This window comes from Pan troglodytes, chromosome 9, assembly GCF_028858775.2.
Source record: "Pan troglodytes isolate AG18354 chromosome 9, NHGRI_mPanTro3-v2.0_pri, whole genome shotgun sequence".
Taxonomy (NCBI): Eukaryota; Metazoa; Chordata; class Mammalia; order Primates; family Hominidae; genus Pan; species Pan troglodytes.
Window position 1 is genome coordinate 109,154,468 of NC_072407.2, and position 20,924 is coordinate 109,175,391.

General features: G+C 36.3%; 1 pseudogene; it reads left to right on the forward strand.

Moving 5' to 3' along the window:
* Positions 1–18,319: 18,319 nt before the first annotated feature.
* LOC466770 (argininosuccinate synthase-like) lies at positions 18,320–19,616 on the forward strand (annotated as a pseudogene).
* Positions 19,617–20,924: the final 1,308 nt, after the last annotated feature.

Here is a 20,924-nt window from a genome sequence, read left to right on the forward strand (position 1 = left end):
GAATAAAATGGTCAGGAAGTGGTGAAGAAAAATTCCTGGGAATCCTTGATATGGGAGCCCCACGCACTGTGGTTCCAAGATTCATTGGTGAAGCCCTTGTTGGGACTACAATTAGATTGAGAGAACATAAAAATGTAAAGGTTGATAGGATTATGAAAGTTGGAATATTTAAACAGGCCTTGTTTAAAGAAGTCGTGTCTCCTTTACCTAAATGCTTTATGGGAATGGATATTATGTCTGGCTGGGGAAAACTTCCTCCACCTAGTATTATAAAACAAAAGGCATATAAATCTGCTCTTCAAATGATACTAATTGGATATGCTAAAGGGAACCAGTAAGATTCCCTGAGTCCACACAGTGTAGAACAGACACTTAAGTAATGGTAGGAACAAATCCTGGGTGTGATAGCCCTATATAAAGCCTAGACTATTGCTTATGGCAAAAGACTGTGAACACCTCCCAGCAATTACTACTGGGAATCTGAATAAGAGAATTTCCACTTTAGGGGCATTTACTACCTTGCTATGGGACATTAATTGAAGCTAGCCTTATGACTGAAGGACATAAAATGATCTTGAAACCGAAATACCCATGATGTATTGGATAATGTCACAGAAACACTCTAAATGGGGGTGCTACTGCCCAGAAGAGTTCCATAATAAAATGGAAATGGCTTATACAAGATCATGCTATCTGAGGAATGCAAAGAGGAAATACTCACAAGCAGGGAGCCTCTCTTCCCCCAGGATTGGCTCTGGAAATGTGTGAGGAGCTGCTGGATTCCATAGTGTCCTGTAAACAGTCTCAACTGACTATTCAAGAGCTTTTGGGTTTGCAGGTGGCAATTTTCAGGTGAATGGATGACACGCTATTTAGATGGCTGCTACTCTGGGGAAGGTAAAAACAAATCAGCTTGGTGGGCTGAGTTATATGCTGTCTTTCCAGCAGCAATTGAAGAATTGAACAGTGTTAAAAGCCCCTGTGCATGGGTTTTTACTAACTCATGGTCAGTGGCCAATGGTCTGGAAAAATGGTCAGTCAGAAAGACAATGGAAAAGGAATGCTCATATGGGCCAAAGTCTTAGGGAAATTTGAAAGGTGCACTAAATTTCAATGCCCAGCAATGCCCAGGTCGGGAGGTGATTTGAATTGACAAGCAGATATTCCTGTGTGTTCATTTGAGGTGGCCACCCGGGTCCATGAGATGAGTGGTCATGAGGCTATTGCAGCAGTGCAGAGATGGGGCTAAGTCTAGACATGTTCCTTTTGCACCCTCTCAGATGCATAACGCCAAAAAAAATGGCAATAAAAACTGTTCAATCTGCCAGTAAAAGAGACAGAGATTGCCAATGGCTATGGGGCAGATTCCTTAGTTGGAAGGCTCAAACATAGCTGGCAAGTGAGACTGATGCTGATAACCCTGAGGGAATACAAATATAAGTCTTGACAGAAATAGACACTGATTCTAGGCTAGATTTTGCTTACCCCATGGAAGGTAAAAATGCTCAGCCTGCTACTTAAACAAACAAGAACAGAAGATACTGAATGGATTTGGATGGCTAACCGTTATTTCTTCAGACCAAGGAATATGCTGTATATCCCATAATGTTCAACAATGGTCGTAGAGGTAACCTCCTCAGAGTAACAGTTTGATAGACATAGAATCTGCAATTAAAACATTGACTGACTAAATCATGGGAAGATAAAAGCATGAAGGGTTGGCTTACACACCTTTACAAGTGTGTGCTCACACTCAACATAAATGGAGCTAAAAAAAAAAAGTGTCCCCACTATATTTTCCTTTGTTTCTGGTGGAACTGGGAAGAAGGGGTGGGGAAGCATGCTGGCATGACTATGCAATTCTTGCCAAGGGAGTAATATGCTGTTGTAATGATTGTAATTTTTTTCTTTCTTCCCCATATTGTCTCAATTTGATTTTTCTCCCCTACCTAACGCAGAGGTCCTAGGACCAGGGCTGCAACTACAAGAGTTAGAAACTGGGATGATTCCTAACCAAGAAACTGTAACTGTAGTTTTAAACCTTATGTCAGAATTCCTAAGGGCCTGATGAGGGTGAGTTGTGCCCCCAGCCCACCTGGAAAAATTGGGGTTAACAGTGAATGCAGCTGTATTGTCTGGAAGTAAAAAATGAACCATGAGTTCTGCACCTCATAACCTTACTCTTTCTAAATGGGAGTGGACTGAGAGAGAGGTACTTACTAGATTGGTATTGCTGCCTACAATGTAGACCAGCATAGTGGCCTATACTAATGTCTCTTCAAAAGATTAGAAAAAAGAGTTTGGTATTAATGAAGAAAAGGAGGAATAGTAGCTGAGGGTAAAGAAATGAATAACTGGGTTATGAATTGAAGGACATCCAATATTACATTTACACCTTGAAAGAGGCTCAGAGCAAGAGATGACATTGTCTTTTAACTCAATTATACCAGATGCCTCAAAAGGTGAAGCTATACACTTGCCTTTGGAAACTGGCTAGATTGAATGAATGTCTACTTCCATTTTGTCCCTGTTTTGATAAGGAACAAAACAGGGATGCTCACTTCTTTTCAACACAGTAATGAAAGAGCTATTAAGCAAGAAATAAATAGAGCAATTAAGCAATAAATAAATATATAGTACTATTAAGAACAATTAAGCAAAAAATAAATAAAGTCATCATAATAGGAAAGAAAGAAATGAAATTCTCTCTATTTGCTGATAACATGGCCTTATATATAGAAAATCCTAAAGACCCCACCAAGAAACTGTGAGAACTGATAAATTCAGTAAAGTTGCAGGATATAAAATCAACATATGAAAATCAGTACTTTCTATATACTAATAACAAACTGTCTGAAAAGGAAATCAAGAAAACAATCCCATTTACAATAGCATCAAAAACAACAAAAAATATTTAGGTGTAAATTTAACCAAGGAACTGAAAGAACTGTAGAGTGAAAACTATAAAATACTAATGTAATAAGTTGAAAAAAACACACACAAATAAATGGAAAGATATCCTATGTCCACTGACTGAAAGAATTAATATTGTTAACATGTTCATACTACCCAAAGCAATCTACAGATTCAGTGCAGTTCCTATCAAAATTACAATGTCATTTTTCACAGAAATAGAGAAAAAAAAGTCCTTAAACTGGTATGAAATGGCAAAGACTCAAAACAATCTTAAGCATACTCAAAACAATCTTGAGCAAAAAAGAACAAAGCTGAAGGCATTACACTGCATGATTTCAAAATATATGCTAAAATGGTTGTAATCAAAATAGCACAATACTGACACCAAAACATACACATATATCAATTGAAAGGATAGAAAGACCAGAAATAAATCCACACATTTATGGTCAATTGATTTTTGAGAAAGGTACCAAAAGCACATAACGGGACAAGGACAGTGTTTAATAAATGAGATTGGAAAAACTGATTACTTACATGCAGAAGAATAAAATTTGATCCCTGTCTTACACCATGTACAAAAAATTTACTCAAAATGGGTTAAAGACTTAAATCTAAGACCTGAAATGGCAAAACTACTATAAGAAAACATGGTGGAAAATCTTCACATTTGTCTGGACAGTGATTTTTCAGACACAACCCAGAAAACACAGGCAACAAAACTAAAACAAATTGCATTAAACCAAACTATAAAGTTTTTGCATAGCAAAAGAAACTATCAACAGAGTGAAAAGATAATCTACAGAATGGAAGAAAATGTTTGCAAACCGTACATCTGATAAGAGGTTAATATCCAAAATTTATGAGTAACACAAACAACTCAATAGCAAGAAAACAAACAACCCAATTAAAAAATAAGCAAACAACCTGAACAGACATTTCTCAAAAGGCATACAAATGAACAACAGGTACACAAAGAAATGCCCAACATCACTAATCATTACTGAAATGTAAATTAAAATCACAATTAGATATCAACTTCCAGCTATCAAAATAGCTTTTATCAAAAAGATCACATATGTTGGCAAGGGTGTGGAGAAAAAATAACTCTTGTACATTGTTGGTGGAAATGCAAATTAGTACATCCATTATGAAAAATGGCATGAAGGTTCCTCAAAAAACTAAAAGTAGAACTATCATATGATCCAGCAATCCCACTACTGAATATAGAGCCAAAGGAATTGAAATCAATATGTCAAGAGATACATGTACTCCTCTGTTTAATGTAGCATTATTCACAATAGCCAAGACATGAAATCAACCTGTGCCCATCAACGGATGAATGGATGAAGAAAATGTGGGATATACACACAATGGAATACTATTCAGCCTAAAAAAAAAAAATCTGTCATTTTTAAAAACACAGATGAATCTGAAGGACACTATGCTAAGTGAAATGAGCCAGGCAAAAAAGACATACTGCATAATCTCACTTATATGTGGAATCTAAAAAAGTCGAACTCATAGAACCAGAGAGTAGAATTATGGCTAGGAAATGCTGGCAGTAGGGGTAAGGGTAATGGTCAAAGGGTACAAAGTTTCAAATAGAAGAATACCTTTTGAGATCTATCTAACAGCAGGGTGGCAACAGTCAATAGTACTGTATATTTCAAATAACTAATGAGAAATTTCAAACATATTGCCATAAAAATAAGTTAGTGAGATTATAGATATGTTAATTAGCTAGATTAAATCATTCCACATTGTTTACATACATCAAAACATCACATACCCCATAATTTGTACCCCATAAACGTATGCAATTTTGATTTGCCGATTAAAATATTAATAAATTAGAAACTAAATACTTAAGTGGAGTGACACAACATGTTCACAATTTAAAAAATAAAATCTATTTTAAAATGTATACACCAACCTTCTGGTGTTTACATTAGTCTTAATGGGAGCCATTTGACCTTCCAGTTCAAGTATTTGTTGGACACTAACCAGAAAATCTGTGTCTTAATCCCCAGCAAAAAGAATATTATTGTACCATCTTGGATCAGATGTTTGATCTATCTTATTCTAAACAACAGTGCCTGGGAGTATCTGGACACATGACTCCTGCTGCCAATGTTTGGGCCATGGGAGAAGCCTCTGTGATGTAAAGTGACTAACATGTTCACCAGCTCACCAGTTCTTCACACATAGAAGAGATCAGACCCCTGGGAGACGGGGAGGAGGATTGGGTAACTTGAGAGTAGGAAATTTTCCCCTGAGTATCAAGAGAAACATCAGGACACAGAGGGGTTACAAAATGGTAATATTCTCATTCTATCATCATTTTTTACCTAGTTGGAATGCCTTCCTTATGTCAACCACTTGGTTATCTTGTAGTACAGTGTATACAGGAAAGTCATGTCTTATCTTTCCCTTCATTTATCCGTTTTCAAAATAAAGAGTTGATTTCTTAGCATCTTCTAAAATCTTAATAAATTTTGTGTTTTTTTAATTTTAGTATCAGTACAAATTATTGGACTTAAACATATTTGATGTGTTTCAATCTATTGCAGTTATTATTCTTATTGTTGCTCAAAATTATACCACGTTTATCCAGTGAGATCCCATTCAGGTTGAACTCCAAGTCCTTTCCTATATCACTCTCTGTCTCTAATAGGATCAATTTTGTTAAGCTGTGTATTTTTAGAAAATTAGCTATTTCTCCTTTTTCATTGTATTTATATAAATTGATGCAAGATAGTCTTTTTTTATTTTTAAAATTTCCCCTATTAATGATATTTACTTATATTTCTAATTTTGTGCTACTTCTAATTTTGAATGTTTGTGCATTGCCTCTTTCTCTTGTTAATTGATACAGAAATATTTTATTATTCTAATTAAAAACATAAAGAAAGTAATTACTTTTTACTTACTCCCCAGTGTGTGGCAAGGATTTTAGCATATATTTTACTTTCACTGTTTATCTTACTCTTATTATTCCTGTTTTTATGATCACGTTCTTTAATGCTGACAGCTTTTATTAAGTTTACATAGAGTAAAATACATAAATCCTAAATGTATGTATTGTACAAGAGTTACAATTGGTTCACATCTTTATGAACACTCCGTATTATCCATATTTTTGACTGTAGCCATTCAGGTGTGTGTATGTAATAGTATCTCATTATAGTTTTAATTTTCATTCTCCTGGTGATAAGGACATTGAGTACCTTTTAACATGAATATTGCTTAGTTAGATATCTTTTATTAAATGCCTATTTAAACCTTCAGATAATTTTGTATTAGGTTATCATTAAAATATCAATTAGTAATAGTTCTTTATCGTATGCAAGATTAAATTACAAGTGGTCCTTGACCTACAATGGTTTGACTTTTTTTTAAATTTATGATGAGTATTGGGATATTAAATGCATTTTTGACTTAATGATATTTTCTACTTGCACTGGGTTTATCAGGACATAACCCCATCATAAGTTGAGAAGCATCTATAAGGTGAATATTCTTTCCAATTCCTGGCTTGCTTTCACTTTTTTGATGACGACTTTTGTAAGTAGAAGTTTTCCATTTTTATGAGGTCAAATTTATCACTTTGTTCTTTTATATTTAGTGGTTTCATGTTTTGTCTAAGAAAGCTTTGACTATAATTTTTGTCTAGAAGATTTATAGTTTTAACTTTCACTTGGAGATCTACGATGCATTCTCCAATTAATTTTGTATACGGTGATATAGGGCTCAAGGTTCACTTGTTCTAATTTGTAAATCCAACTGTTTGGGATATATATGCTTATATATAGCATCTGTATTTATACACATATAATGACATTATATCCTGAGACCTTACTAAACTCACTTATTAGTACAAATAGTTTATTTGTAGATTCCCTTTTCAATTCTGTATGTATATAATCATAAAATATGTGAGGAAATATAACTTTATTTTTTCCTTTCCAAACTGTATTCCCCTAATTTATTTGTCTTGCTTTTTTGCACTGGTTAAGAGTTCAGTACAATGTTAAACAAAAACAGAAAGAGTGGATGTAATTGCCTAGTTCCCAGTCCTAAAGGGAAAGACGTTTAATAGTTCACATTAAGTGTGATGTTAGCTGTAGGTTTTTAACAGATACCCTTTATAAAACTGAGGAAATTTCCATCTATTCTTAGTTTGCTGAGAATTTTTATCTTTAGTTGGTGTAGAATTTTTTCAAGTGCTTGTTCTGCACCTATTTGAGATAATGGGTTTTTTCTCTTTTATTCTGTTAACTTGGTAAACTACACTGACTTTCAAATATTAAACCAATCTTACATTCCTGACATAAAGTACATTTGGTCATATTTGATCACAATGTATTATATGTATAAATATAAATATACATATGTATGTATTGTAAGGGTTTTTGCATCTGTACTCATAAGGATACTGGTCTGAAATTTGGTGTCTTGAGGATATTAAAGCAATACAGTGTTGGTCTCATAAAATGATTTGGGATGCATTCATTCACTGTCTTTTCACTAAAAGATTTTGTGCAAAATCAGTATATCTTTTTAAATGTTTTATAATATTCACCAGTAAAGTAATATGAGATTAGAGATGGTTTTTAATTAAAAGTTCAATTTATTAAACAGATCTGTAAGTGTTCAGATTTTATATTTGTTATTGTGTCTAGTTTTGAAAAAATTATATTGTAAGGAATGTGCCCATTTTCTAAGGTGCTAAATTTATTGGCTTAAAAGTTGTTCATGGTATTTCACTTTTATACTTACAATGCCTGTCAAACCTGTAATGATATTTCTGTTTTCAATACTGATTTGTATTTTCTCTCTTTCTCTTTCAGTTTTATAAATCTTTTTAAAGAAAACATTTTGAGCTTTGTCAATTTTCTCTATTATTTGCTTTCTGCTCTTGTTTTGCTTTCCTTTCTTTGCATCTAATTTTCTATTTTTTTCTGTCTTCTTAAGTGAAAGCTTACATTATCAACTGTAATCCTCATTTTCATTTGTAATATGTGCATTTAAAGCTATGAATTTCCCTCTAAGTAGTGATTTAGCTACATCTCATAAATTTAGAAATGTTGCACTCACATTGTTTAGGCAAAATATTTTCTAATTTCCGTGAGTTAGATTTATGTTGTTGGATTTCTAAATATTTAGAGACTACTTACTTAACTTTGAAAATACTGATTTTTGGAGAGTTCCATTGTTGTCAATGAATATACTCACTATGACTTCCATCTTTTGACATTTATTAATATTTATGGCTGGGCATGGTGGCTCACACTTGTAATCCCAGCAATTTGGGAGGCCAAGGTGGGTGGATCTCCTGAGGTCAGGAGTTCAAGATCAACCTGGCCAACATGATGAAACCCTGTCTCTACTAAAAATACAAAAATTAGCCAGGTGTGGTGGTGCACGCCTATAATCCCAGCTACTCGGGAGGCTGAGGCAGGAGAATCACTTGAACCTGGGAGGCAGAGGTTGCGGTGAGCCAAGATCATGCCACTGCACTCCCACCTGAGTGAGAGTGACAGAGTGAGACTCCAACTCAAAAAAAAAAAAAAAAGATTCATATGGCCCAGAATACAGGCTGTAATTTGGTTACTATTCCATGTGCACTGGAAAAAATGTGTAATATGTCATTATTGGGTATATAGTGTTTTATAATTGACAATTAGATCATAAAGAGTCATAGTATTAAAATTTATGTTCTTTAAATTTTTCTCTGCTTATTCAAATAATTACTAACAGAAAAGTTTTTAAATCTTCAACTATTTTTATATATTTGCCTATTTCTCTTTTATATATTTGTCATTTTTCTCTTTACATATTTTGAAGCTATATTTTTGAAAATCATATATTTGGGATTGTTATTAATATGTCTCTTAGATGAAATTTAATACCTTACATTATAGGGCAGTGGTTCCCAATGTATTTTGCACCTGGGACTGGTTTCATGGAAGACACTTTTTCCACAGATGTGGTCAGGTGCAGTCTCGAGATGAATCAAGCATTAGATTCTCATGAGGAGTGCATAACCTAGATCCCTCGCATACACAGTTTACAATAGGGTTCACACTACTGTGAGAATCCAATACTGCTGCTGATCTGACAGGAGGTGCAGATAAGGCTCTAATGCTTGCTTGCTCACTGTTCACCTACTGCTAAGCGGCCTGGTTCCTAACAGGCCGTGGTCTGGTCCTACTAGTTCATGGCTAAGGATTGGGGAACCTTGTTATAGAGAATTTTTCTGATATCTGATGGTACTTTTTGTCTCAAAATCTTTTTGTCTGACATTAGTGTAGCTTCATTATTTTTCTTAAAGGTAGTATTTGTATGATATACATTTTTCTGTTTATTCATGTTCAGCTCAATGCTGTTCTTTTATTTAAGGTGCTATCTGTTGTAAACAGCATATAGTTGGGTCTTTTAGCTATACAATCTGACAATATCCGGCTTTTAACTAGAAAGTTGGTCCATTTACAATTAATGTAGTTACTTCTGTGGATAGGTAAATTGATTTCTTTTGGTCTTCTGTTTTCACTTTTTATTGGTCTTTTAGCTATATTTATTTGTATTGTCTTTCATGGTTGTGCTAGAGATCATAATATGAATTATTAACCCTTTGCAATCATAGTTTACATTTAATTAATGTTATTCAACATAGCATATAATGTAAGAACCTATATCAGTAAATTCCTTTTAACTTTCTTTGCCCTTTGTGTCACTTTTGTCATATATTTTAACTCTAAAATCTGTATAAATCTTATTACACATTTTTCATTATTTCTACTTTGAACAATTTAAGGATATTTTAATGAACTTTTTAATGCACATATTTATCCATGCTCTGCTTTCCTTTCTGAAGAGCCATGCTTTCATCTTGTATTATTTGTCTTCAGCCTGAAGAACTTCCTACTACTGTTTCTTGCAGTATGCTTCTAATAGCAACAAATTGTCCTGGTTTTTCTTTATCTTAAAATTCTTTTATTTCATCTTCATTTTTAAAGAACATTTTTACTGGATGTAGAATTTCAAGTGACAGCTTTTTTTCCTCAAGATTTTAAAGATCGCATTCTATTACTCTAGCTTCTTTTTGTTTTCAATGAGAAGTCACTTTATTATTTAAAAATTTTGTCCTCTTTCTCTGGCTGGTATTATAATTTTTTATATTTTTATTTTTCAGCAGCTAACCTATAAAGTAATGAGTGCAGCCTTTGTATTTATCCTGCTTAAAGGATACTTTTTAAACGATTTTTGTTTGTTTTTGAGACAGGATCTCCTCCATCACCCAGGCTGGAGTGCAGTAGCATGATCATGGCTCACTGCAGCCTCAGTCTCCCAGTTTCAGGTGATCATCCCACCTCAGTCTCCTGGGTATCTGTGACTACAGGCATGCACCATCACACCTGGCTATTTGTGTGTGTGTGTTTTTTTTCTAGAGCTGGAGTCTCACAATATTGCCCAGGCTTGTCTTGAACTCCTAAGCTCAAGTGATCTGCTTACCTCAGCCTCCCGAAGTGCTGGGATTAGAGGAATGAACCACTGTGCCAAGTTGAGCTCTTTTTAAACTTTAGTTTAGGTTCAGGGGTGCACGTGCAGGTTTGTTATGCAGGTAAACTCATGTCATGGGCATTTGATGTACAGATTATTTCATCACCCAGGTACTAAGCCTAGTAGCAATAGTTATTTTTTCTGTTCCTCTTCCTTCTCCCACTCTCCTCCCTCTGGGGGAGCTCCAGTGTCTGTTGGTCCGCTCTATGTGTCCATGTGCTCTCATCATTTAGCTCCCATTTATAAGTGAGAACATGCAGTATTCGGTTTTCTGTTCCAGTGTTAGTTTGCTAAAGATAATGGTCTCCAGCTCCATCCATGTTCCAAAAGGTCATGATCTCATTCATTTTTATGGCCGCATAGCATTCTATGGTATATATGTCCATTGACGAACATTTAGGTTGGTTCCATGTCCTTGCTATTGTGAATGGCTGCAATGAACATGTGCATGTATGAGTCTTTATGATAAAACAATTTCTATTCCTCTGGGTACATACCCAGTAATGGGATTGCTGGGTCAAATGATAGTTTTGTTTTTAGCTCTTTGAGGAATCACTATACTGTCTTCCACAGTGGTTTAACTAATTTACAATCCCACCAACAGTGTATAAGCATTCCCTTTTCTCCGCAACCTCTCCAGCATGTTTTTTGACTTTTTAATAATAGTCATTCTGACTGGTGTTAGATAGTATCTCACTGCAGTTCTGATTGGCATTTGTCTAATGATCGGTGATGTTGAACTTTTTTCATATGCTGTTGGTCACATGTATGTCTACTTTTGAAAATTGTCTGCTCATGTCCTTTGCCCACTTTTTAATGGGGTTTGTTTTTTTCTTATAGTTTAGGTTCCTTATAGATGCTGGATATTCGACCTTTGTCAGATGCACAGTTTGCAGATATTTTCTCCCATTCTGTAAGATGTTTGTTCACTCTGTTGATAATTTCTTTTGCTGTGCAGAAGCTCTTAAACTTAGTTAGATCCCATTTGTCAGTTTATGCTTTTGTTGCAATTGCTTTTGGCATCTTCATTGTGAAATCTTTGCCATTTCTTATGTCCAGATGGTATTGCCTAGGTTGTCTTCTAGGGTTTTTATGGTTTCGGATTTTACATTTAAGTCTTTAATCCATCTTGAGGTGATTTTTGAATATGGTATAAGGAAGGGTATCCAGTTTTAATCTTCTGCATATGGCTAGCCAGTTCTCCCAGCACCATTTACTAAACAGGAAGTCCTTTTCCCGTCACTTGTTTTTATCAGCTTTGCCAAAGATCAGATGGTTGTAGGTATGTGGTCTTATTTCTGGGATTTCTATTCTGTTCCATTGGTCTACATGTCTGGTATTGTGCTAGTACTATGCTGTTTGTTACTATAGCCTTGTAGTACAGTTTCAAGTTGCGTAGCATGATACCTCCTGCTTTGCTCTTTTTGCTGAGCAAAAAGAACATTTTGAATTTGATGTTGTTCATCAATTTTAGGAAATTTGTATCAATTTCTTCTACCATATTCTGTCTCTTCTTTCTTCATGGGCTTCCAAATAAACATATATTAAACCACTTAATGTTGTGACAGATGCTGGGGTTTTTTATGCTCATTCGTTTTAATTTTTAAATTATCTTTTATCTATTTGCTTCAGTTTGAATAATTTATGTTTCCCTTTCTTTAAGGTTACTAGTCCTTTCTGTGCTCTATTCAATATGCTTATAAATCCATCCAATTAATTTTTTATTCTAGATATAATTTTTAGTTCTAAAATTTCCATTTAACTCTTTTTATACTTTGTGTTTCTCTGCTAAAACACCACATCTGTTTGACCGTATATTTTTTCTCTAAATTGTTTTATATAAATAATATTTTTATAATGGTAATTTAAAGTCTTTACAAATTTCTACACTTCAGCATCTCTGGACCTTCTTCTATTGACTGATTTTTGTCTTGGTTATGTGCCACAGTCTCCTTCTTTACGTATCTAGTAATTTTTTATTATATTATTAACATTGTAGATAGAATACTATGTAGATTCTGGATTATTTCATCTTCCTTCAATAAGGGCTGTATTTTGTCTAACAGACAATAAATTATGGTGAATCACTTTGATCCTATAGGTATCTGATTTTAGGTTTTTTGAGGATTTGGTTTAGTTTTGAAGGTAGTCCTAAATACCTAAGGACCTCCATGTTTGTTAACAGCCATTATTCCTAGGATGTGGCACCTACTCTGAAAACTATTTCCCTGAGGTCTTAAATTTGATCAGGATGTACACTAAGATCTCCCTACTCTGGCTCCAATACCTCCTTAGCATTATGCAATCTCTCTTCTACCCCAACAGCAATTCTCTGCTAGCCCTATAGGCCTTGTTCAGCAGTCTTATCCTGCCTATGCACAATTTAGGATTTGGTCAAGAACCTAAGAGGAACCCCTACACAACTTTCTGAATGTTCTTTGCAGCTGTTTTTCTCTGGTACTCTGTCTTTCAATTCAGCTGCTGTTTTAGCAACCACAAACTCCCATCTCTAATTCCTCTGCCCAGAGAGGCTAAGATTCTCTGCCTGAGTGGCATATCACCATTAAACTCTAGGAAATGCCCATAATAGCAAACTTGAGTGAATGTAGATCTTACCTTGTATGCTTCACTCAAAGATTGCAACTCCATGCACTGTGCAATGCCTGAAACTCTTGTTTCATGTGTATTTTCCAGTTTATAGTTGTTTATTACAGGAGATTAAATCCAATACTAGCTACTCCATTGTGACTGGAACCAAAAGTGCCTGTAATCAATTGTTCAAAATCCAGACTAGTATTATAATATTGCTTATTTCTATAATTATGCTTTTTAACAATTTTTTAACATTTGTATTTTGCTTTGTTACACTAAAGTATTTTTTATTCTAAGCTCTATATTTATACTGCTTCAAAATTCACCCAATGGCTTATCTATTCTTTAAAATAATACGGTTTTGAATTATTAATCTCTCAATTCACTAAAGAATGCCTTTGAGTAATTATTTTTTTCATACTGTTTAAATAACAGACATATTGTAAGGCTTTGCATTTTAAAAAAATATCTAGCTGTTGCCTTAATATCTTAACATGAATGGTAGCTCCACTGGGTATTTTCTGTTCATGTTGTCTCAGTTTTTATTGGCATTCATATTTTAATAGTGTGAAGTCAACCCACTTGGCATCCATTTGAACAAAAACTACATCTTACTTTCTACCTTGTTGCTCATGAATTTTTATTATCCTCGAAGTTTAAAATGTCTTCCATGATGCCTACAGATGTATTACCATTAATATCACCTAGAATACAGTGACCCTTTATATTAATAATTTATAGACTTAGCCGGAAACTTTATATCTATTTTACTGAATATTAATGCTTCTGATATATATCAGAATATAAATATGTCAGAAGCATCAATAGCCAGTAAAATATATTCTGATATATATAAAACATATATAAGTATATATCAGAATATATTGCTTACTTCTGTAGTTATGCTTTTTAAGAATATATTAATATGTCCTGCTATATCTGATATATATCATCAGATATAGCAGAACATATTAAAATATATACATATATATTCTGGTATATATCAGAAGCATTAAAATACAGTAAAATAGATATAGAATATACATATCAGGAGCATTTTATATATATAATAAGAATTATATATATATCAGGGGAATTTTTATAGACACAAAATTTTGATCTTATTTAGGAACACTAAAAATTCATAGGTTGGCTCTCCATTTCTCAATACTTGCTATTGTTTTGCTTTCTTGCTTTTTCTTTACATTCTTTTTCTCTTTAAGTCTCTGAAACTTTTGAATGTTTTTCTTCATCTCCATGGTAAATTTTCTAGAGAGCCAATTTTGCTTCCTATAGATAATTTAGTTGTGCCCTTACGTATTGAAATTCTTTCCATTCTTTACCACATGACAACTACCTTCTGTCATGCTGTTCTTTATCCCATACCATTTTCTCTTTATTAGTTGCTCATGCTTCATAAAGGTCATGCCTTCATATCTTTTACTGAGAGCACTAAACAGATATTATCTAGCTATTCTGATACTTCTTGTCGCAAATAATTTTTAGAGGCATATTTTTCCTTTGAGTCTTCAGATTAACATAACTTTTTGGTGCTATAGAATATTTTATAGAACCAATTTTGCTTTTCATTGCTTATTTGTTTATATTTATGCCTGACTGAGTTGAGATCTCTTTAGGTCTAGCATTGCCAACAGACATGGTAAATTGTGTGTCCTTAAGCATCTCTTTATTGGACATTTGGGGCATTAGATGGCTTATCTCAAATCTAAACTTAGAAACATAGTAATGAGTATATCCTTAATCCAATTTATGGTGTGCAGCAAGTATTTATGCCTTGTGGCTCTGCTGAAATATGTTAAAATATTCTGTTTTTGTTGTTGAATTCTCCATGTTAGACAATAAAAATGCATATCCTGGGATGCAAGGAATTAACGCACATCCTCTTTTCCCCTGTTTTTGTGTACTAAAAGCTAAAATCAGTGTAGGAAGAGACGACTTGTTTTCCTGGTTTAGAGCAGGAGGTGAAACGCTGGGACACTGGTATAAGACGTTTCCTACTTCAGAAAATATTTCCTGTGCAGTATGGGGGTGACCTGCTTGACATGTACAGCCTTTTTGTTCCTGGGCTGGAAGAAGGTAGATAAAATGAGTCAAACCCTTCTCATGCAAAGGAGTCAGCATGCATAGCCTAGGGAAGTGTTTCTCAATCTAATCCAGTCAGTTTTTCAATTCCTGGGAACTCCTCTCAAATGTTAATTTATAGTACACTCTTATTCATTCCCAGTACTGTCAAAAATTTTATATATCCTAAGTATTTTTTTAAAGAAAAATCTGGAGAAGACAGCATGCCACTACATTGCCTCAGAATTTTCAGTGATCTCTTGTAACAGACTTTGTATGTGTTTCCATTTTTTTACTTCCTCCAACTGACAGTCACTACATATAATTTCCCCACCTGTCTTGCCTTTAAGTTTAAAAATCTAATACCATATATTAAGAGTAAATAGAAGATTATTGAGAGAGTCCCTTACTTATCAAATTAAAATCCTAATTCTCAGTGATGGCGCGCAATCTCTGAAAATAGTAAACATTGTAGTGTATGCACAAACCAGTCCCTTTGCACAGAATCCTCTGCCTATCTGCAGACTAGTCGGCAACAGAGAACAAAAAAGTGCACAATTGTAGACATTTTTTAACTTGAAAATAAAATCTCTTTTAAGAAACGTTTAACTTTTTTTTTTTATCTTGCACAGACCAACTTCAAGCCATCTCCTTCAAGAAATACTTCCCTTCTGATTCTTCCTTCCTGTGCTTAGCAACAAGGTCAGACAGTTTAACTTGAAAAAGCAAAATTGAGTAAAGTACTTGTTAATAGTATGTTGCTATGTTGGATTTGGAATACACTGAGACATTTTATCTTGTTTTTTTAAAAATAAAATTCTAAAATATTATTTTATTACTTTTTCAGATAAAATGATTAAAATCATTAAAATTGAATTGTGTTCTTTGTTCCTCAAACTCTGGAATCAACCAATAAAATAAGGATAAAGTAGTGTCTTCTTCAGAGTGCTACTGTGAAGACTAAGACAAGATATGTAATGTACTCAAATAAAAATAAAACTATCAATATTACTGATGAGAAGTGCTAACTATAAGCACAGAACCACAAATTTATTTGTGTATACTACAGAGAATTATAAAGAAAAAGGAAAGCAATAAGTATAGTTTTTGACCCAATAATTATAATTTTTTTTAACATTGTGGCTGTATTGTTTTTTCTCTATTCCACAAAATACAAAGCATGATATCCAACCCAGAGGAAAAACACTGTTGTCTTGATAGGTACAATGGTAATTTCAAACCTGCTTCGTTAGACTATAAATTCTTAAAAAGTAGAGATTACACCTAGTTAATTCTGCCTATAACCAAGTCCAAAACCATGCATATGGGCAACTCAATGAGCCACGTTCTATCCTGATTGGACATTACCTAGGTAATTCCTTAGTTATATTTTCAGTTCCTACTTTTGATTCAGTTGAATTTTGCAATTTGTGAAATTGATGTGTCCACTATGCCCAGATGATTAAATATTCATCCAATATTTATTGAGCACATTCTATGAGTCAGCCAATGTGGTAATTGCCTGGGAGACAATCCCAAGTCCACACTTCTATCTTCAAAGATCTCACAGCCTAGCAGAGGGAATAGACTATTTTAAAAAATCACAACTCAGTATGACAAGTGCCATGGATACTATGGAATAAAATTTGGGAATCCCCTAGCTGAACTGATGGGGTCATGGTTAACCTGAAAAGCAAGTAGGAGTTAGCTATGGAATGAGGAGTCCCACCTGCAGCCAACCTTATACTGCAGAGGGGTTGATGCCTAGACACTGGCAACAGACACTTGGGTTTGGATTCCCCCTCAGCCAATTCTGAGCTTAGTGAGCTTTAACAAATCCTTTAACCCCTTGGAGATTTTTCTGCAAAATGAGGATTATAATAGTTTCTAATTAATGGAGTCGTGGGGACCAAATTGGTTAAGTAGAGCTTTTACCAGGCCCTGCTACACAGCAAGCCCTAGCTCAGCGTGAACTTTTATTATCATTATTATTGGTTTGCTGCTTTCTCCCGGTGGCCTTCCCTGAAGTTTCCAATCAAGTTATAAGTTTCCTTGTATGTGCTCACATCTCAGGCACAATAGGACAGCAGCATTAAGGCCATTCAGCAAAGGTTCTGATCAGAGCTCATAAGATCTCACTTAAGCCTTATCTGAATAATGTGCTAGAGGAACTTTCCTGTTGAAAAAGGAAGGAGCTTAGCTCTTCAGAGTGCCACTAGATGATTAGAGGCAAAATGTCACGTTGATGTAAATATGATAATTTAGTTATGGAAGGTGGGAGTGTTTGCTTAAAATGACACTAAAGCTGAATTTTTATGAATGGCTTTTTATTATACAAGACATCTATGTTCACTGAAGAAACTTAGAAGGTATAGACAATCAATAATTTATACCAATTATAATCAGCTATAATCCCACTGCCCATAAAAAAAGTACTATGGCATTTTGATGCAAATGTTTCTACACATGCATACTCTGAGAAAAACGCATGTACCCTTCTGCTTCTCTCCTTACTAACCCCACGCATACACTCACTTGAACATCTCTTAGGAAGAGATCATTTGTCATTTGATTGGCCAGAGTTCATAGTTAACCAGTGGACCAAGTTATTATTCCTTAAAGACCCCAAGTCCTCCTTTGGCTCACTTCTTTCTATGACTCGGTGATAAGAAAAACCAAGGAATACAAAGAGGGTTGTTCGTGTGTGTGTCCCATCTGCTCTGTAACTATAATTGAATAGGCAGGGGTAGACTCTGTTTACCCAGCCATCCTAGACGCAGGAGGCTTCACTTAAAGTAAAGGTCTCTGGATGTAACCATGTTCTCCTATCCATCTTTTAACAGAAAACTCACAAGGTGAACTAGGTGCTTATCCAGTTACTAATAAACAATATCATCTCCTATCATTCCTTGAGTGTCACTTGCTTGGTTGGCAACACCCTGAGAAAGACACATGATCAGCACAATAGAATTTTCACAGCCCTGCATCCCTGACCATAATACCATTACAGCAATACCAAATTCTCACCTCTAATCTTTAAAAATACACACAAATAAATAAACCCATTCATTTTTATAAAAATGAAATTATCCTGCTCTGTCGCCTGCCATGGCTGCCCCAGCCCGAGTGGTTCATTGCACTGTGGAGTCAGATTCCGGACGGTATGTCCAGCAAAGGCTCTATGGTTCTGGCCCACAGTGGCAGCCTGGACACCTTCTGCATCCTCGTGTGGCTGAAGGAACAAGGCTATGACGTCATTGCCTACCTGACCAGCATTGGCCAGAAGGAAGACTTCCAGGAAGCCAGGAAGAAGGCACTGAAGCCTGGGGCCAAAAAGGTGTTCACTGAGGATGTCAACAGGGAGTTTGTGGAGGAGTTCATCTGGCCGGCCATCCAGTCCAGCACACTGTATGAGGACCGCTACCTCCTGGGCACCTCTCTCGCCAGGCCCTGCATCGCCCACAAACAAGTGGAAGTCGCCCAGCAGGAGAGGGCCAAGTATGTGTCCCATGGCACCACGGGAAAGGGGAATGATCAGGTCTGGTTTGAGCTCACCTGCTACTCGCTGGCCCCCACAGATAAAGGTCATTGCTCCCTGAAGTATGCCCGAATTCTACAACCAGTTCAAGGGCCACAGTGACCTGACAGAATACGCAAAGCAACGCGGGATTCCCACCCCGGTCACTGCCAAGAACCCGTGGAGCATGGACGACAACCTCATGCACATCAGCTGCGAGGCTGGAATCCTGGAGAATCCCGAGAACCAAGCGCCTCCAGCTCTCTACACGAAGACCCAGGACCCGGCCAAAACCCCCAACACCCCTGACATTCTCGAGATCGAGTTCAAAAAAGGGGTCCCCGTGAAGGTGACCAACGTCAAGGATAGTGCCACCCACCAGACCTCCTTGGAGCTCTTCATGTACCTGAACGAAGTCACGGGCAAGCACAGCGTGGGCAATATTGCCATCGTGGAGAACCGTTTCATTGGAACGAAGTCCCGAGGTATCTACGGGGCCCCAGCAGGCACCATCCTTTACTACGCTCATTTAGACATCGAGGCCTTCACCATGCACCGGGAAGTGCACAAAATCAAACAACGCCGGGGCTTGAAATTTGCTGAGCTGGTGTATACTGGTTTCTGGCTTTCTGGCACAGCCCTGAGTGTGAATTTGTCCGCCACTGCATCGCCGAGTCCCAGGAGTGAGTGGAAGGGAAAGTGCAGGTGTCTGTCCTTAAAGGCCAGGTGTACATCCTTGGCCGGGAGTGCCCCACTGTCTACAACGAGGAGCTGGTGAGCATGAACGTGCAGGGTGATTATGAGCCAATTGATGCCACCGGGTTCATCAACATCAATTCCTTCAGGCTGAAGGAATATCATCGTCTCCAGAGCAAGGTCACTGCAAAATAGACCCCCATACAAGGAGGAGCTGGGGCCTCCTCAATTTGCAGATAGCCCAAGTACAGGCGCTAATTGTTGTGATAATTTGTACTTGTGACTAGTTCTCCCCGGCTGGCAGCATAGTGGGGCTGCCAGGCCCCAGCTTTGTTCCCTGGTCCCCCTGAAGCCTGCAAAGGTCGTCATCGAAGGGAAGGGTGGGGGGCAGCTGCGGTGGAGAGCTGTAAAATGACAAAAGATACACTAGTCCAAAAAAAATGAAATTATACCGTACATATCAACTTATTAACTAAGTTAATAATAACCCAATCATATATTTTTATATTGATGAATACATACATAAAAATGTCTGCTTCCTCATTGTTTATTTTTTTACTTATATTAATGATTTTGTTGTGTGAATACTACCACAGTTTATTGAACCAATCTTCTCTCATTGGAGAGTTAAATTGTTTTTAAGCTTTTACTATTAAAAACAATGTCTCAGTGAAAATCCCTCTACATGTACCCTTGTGATTGTGACTGACTATACCCAAAGACCATATTCTTCCCTGCACCGTGGCAAATATACGTAATATCCTACCATCATTTCTACCAAAGCTTGACTTCCCCAGGTCTGTATCTAGGTAGCTAGAAGCAGCTCATAACTACTTCACTTCAGATGAAACTGCTTGTAAATGGCCTGAGCAGCCTGGAGCTCCACAATTAGATTAATTGGGCCCCCAGGTGACTAATCTTGAATTTCTAATGAGTCCATTGGAATAGAAGGAACTGCAAATCTGAATTCAGATGTCAGAGTCAGGACTAACAATATGAAGCACAGGCCCAGCGCAGTGGCTCACTCCTGTAAGCCCAGCACTTTGGGAGGCCAAGGCAGGCAGATCACTTGAGGCCAGGAGTTGGAGACCAGCCTGGCCAACATGGAGAAACCCTGTGTCTACCAAAAAATAGAAAAATTAGCCAGGTGTGGTGGTGGGCACCTGCAGTCCCAGCTACTCGGGAGGCTGAGGTGGGAGGATGGCTTGAACCCACGAGGCAGAGGTTGCAGTGAGACGAGATCATGCCACTGCACTCCAGCCTGGGTGACAGAGCAAGACTCTTTCAAATATATATAGCACAATCAACACGCAGAGAGGCAAAAACCTAACTGGGGCTAATTTATCCTACCTGCTGAATCTCTCACTGTCTGAGCTACTGGACTGGGGGGCAGGTGTGAGAGGTAACACTTACTGGACCTTACAGTCATAGTAGGCCAGGCTGGGATAATTTAGAGAATATTTTAGAAAGTTTTCAGGATATGGCTAGAGCCACAAATCAAAGGTGTTTTTTTCAAACGTATACTATCTTTCTCATAACTGTAGATGACTCAAGA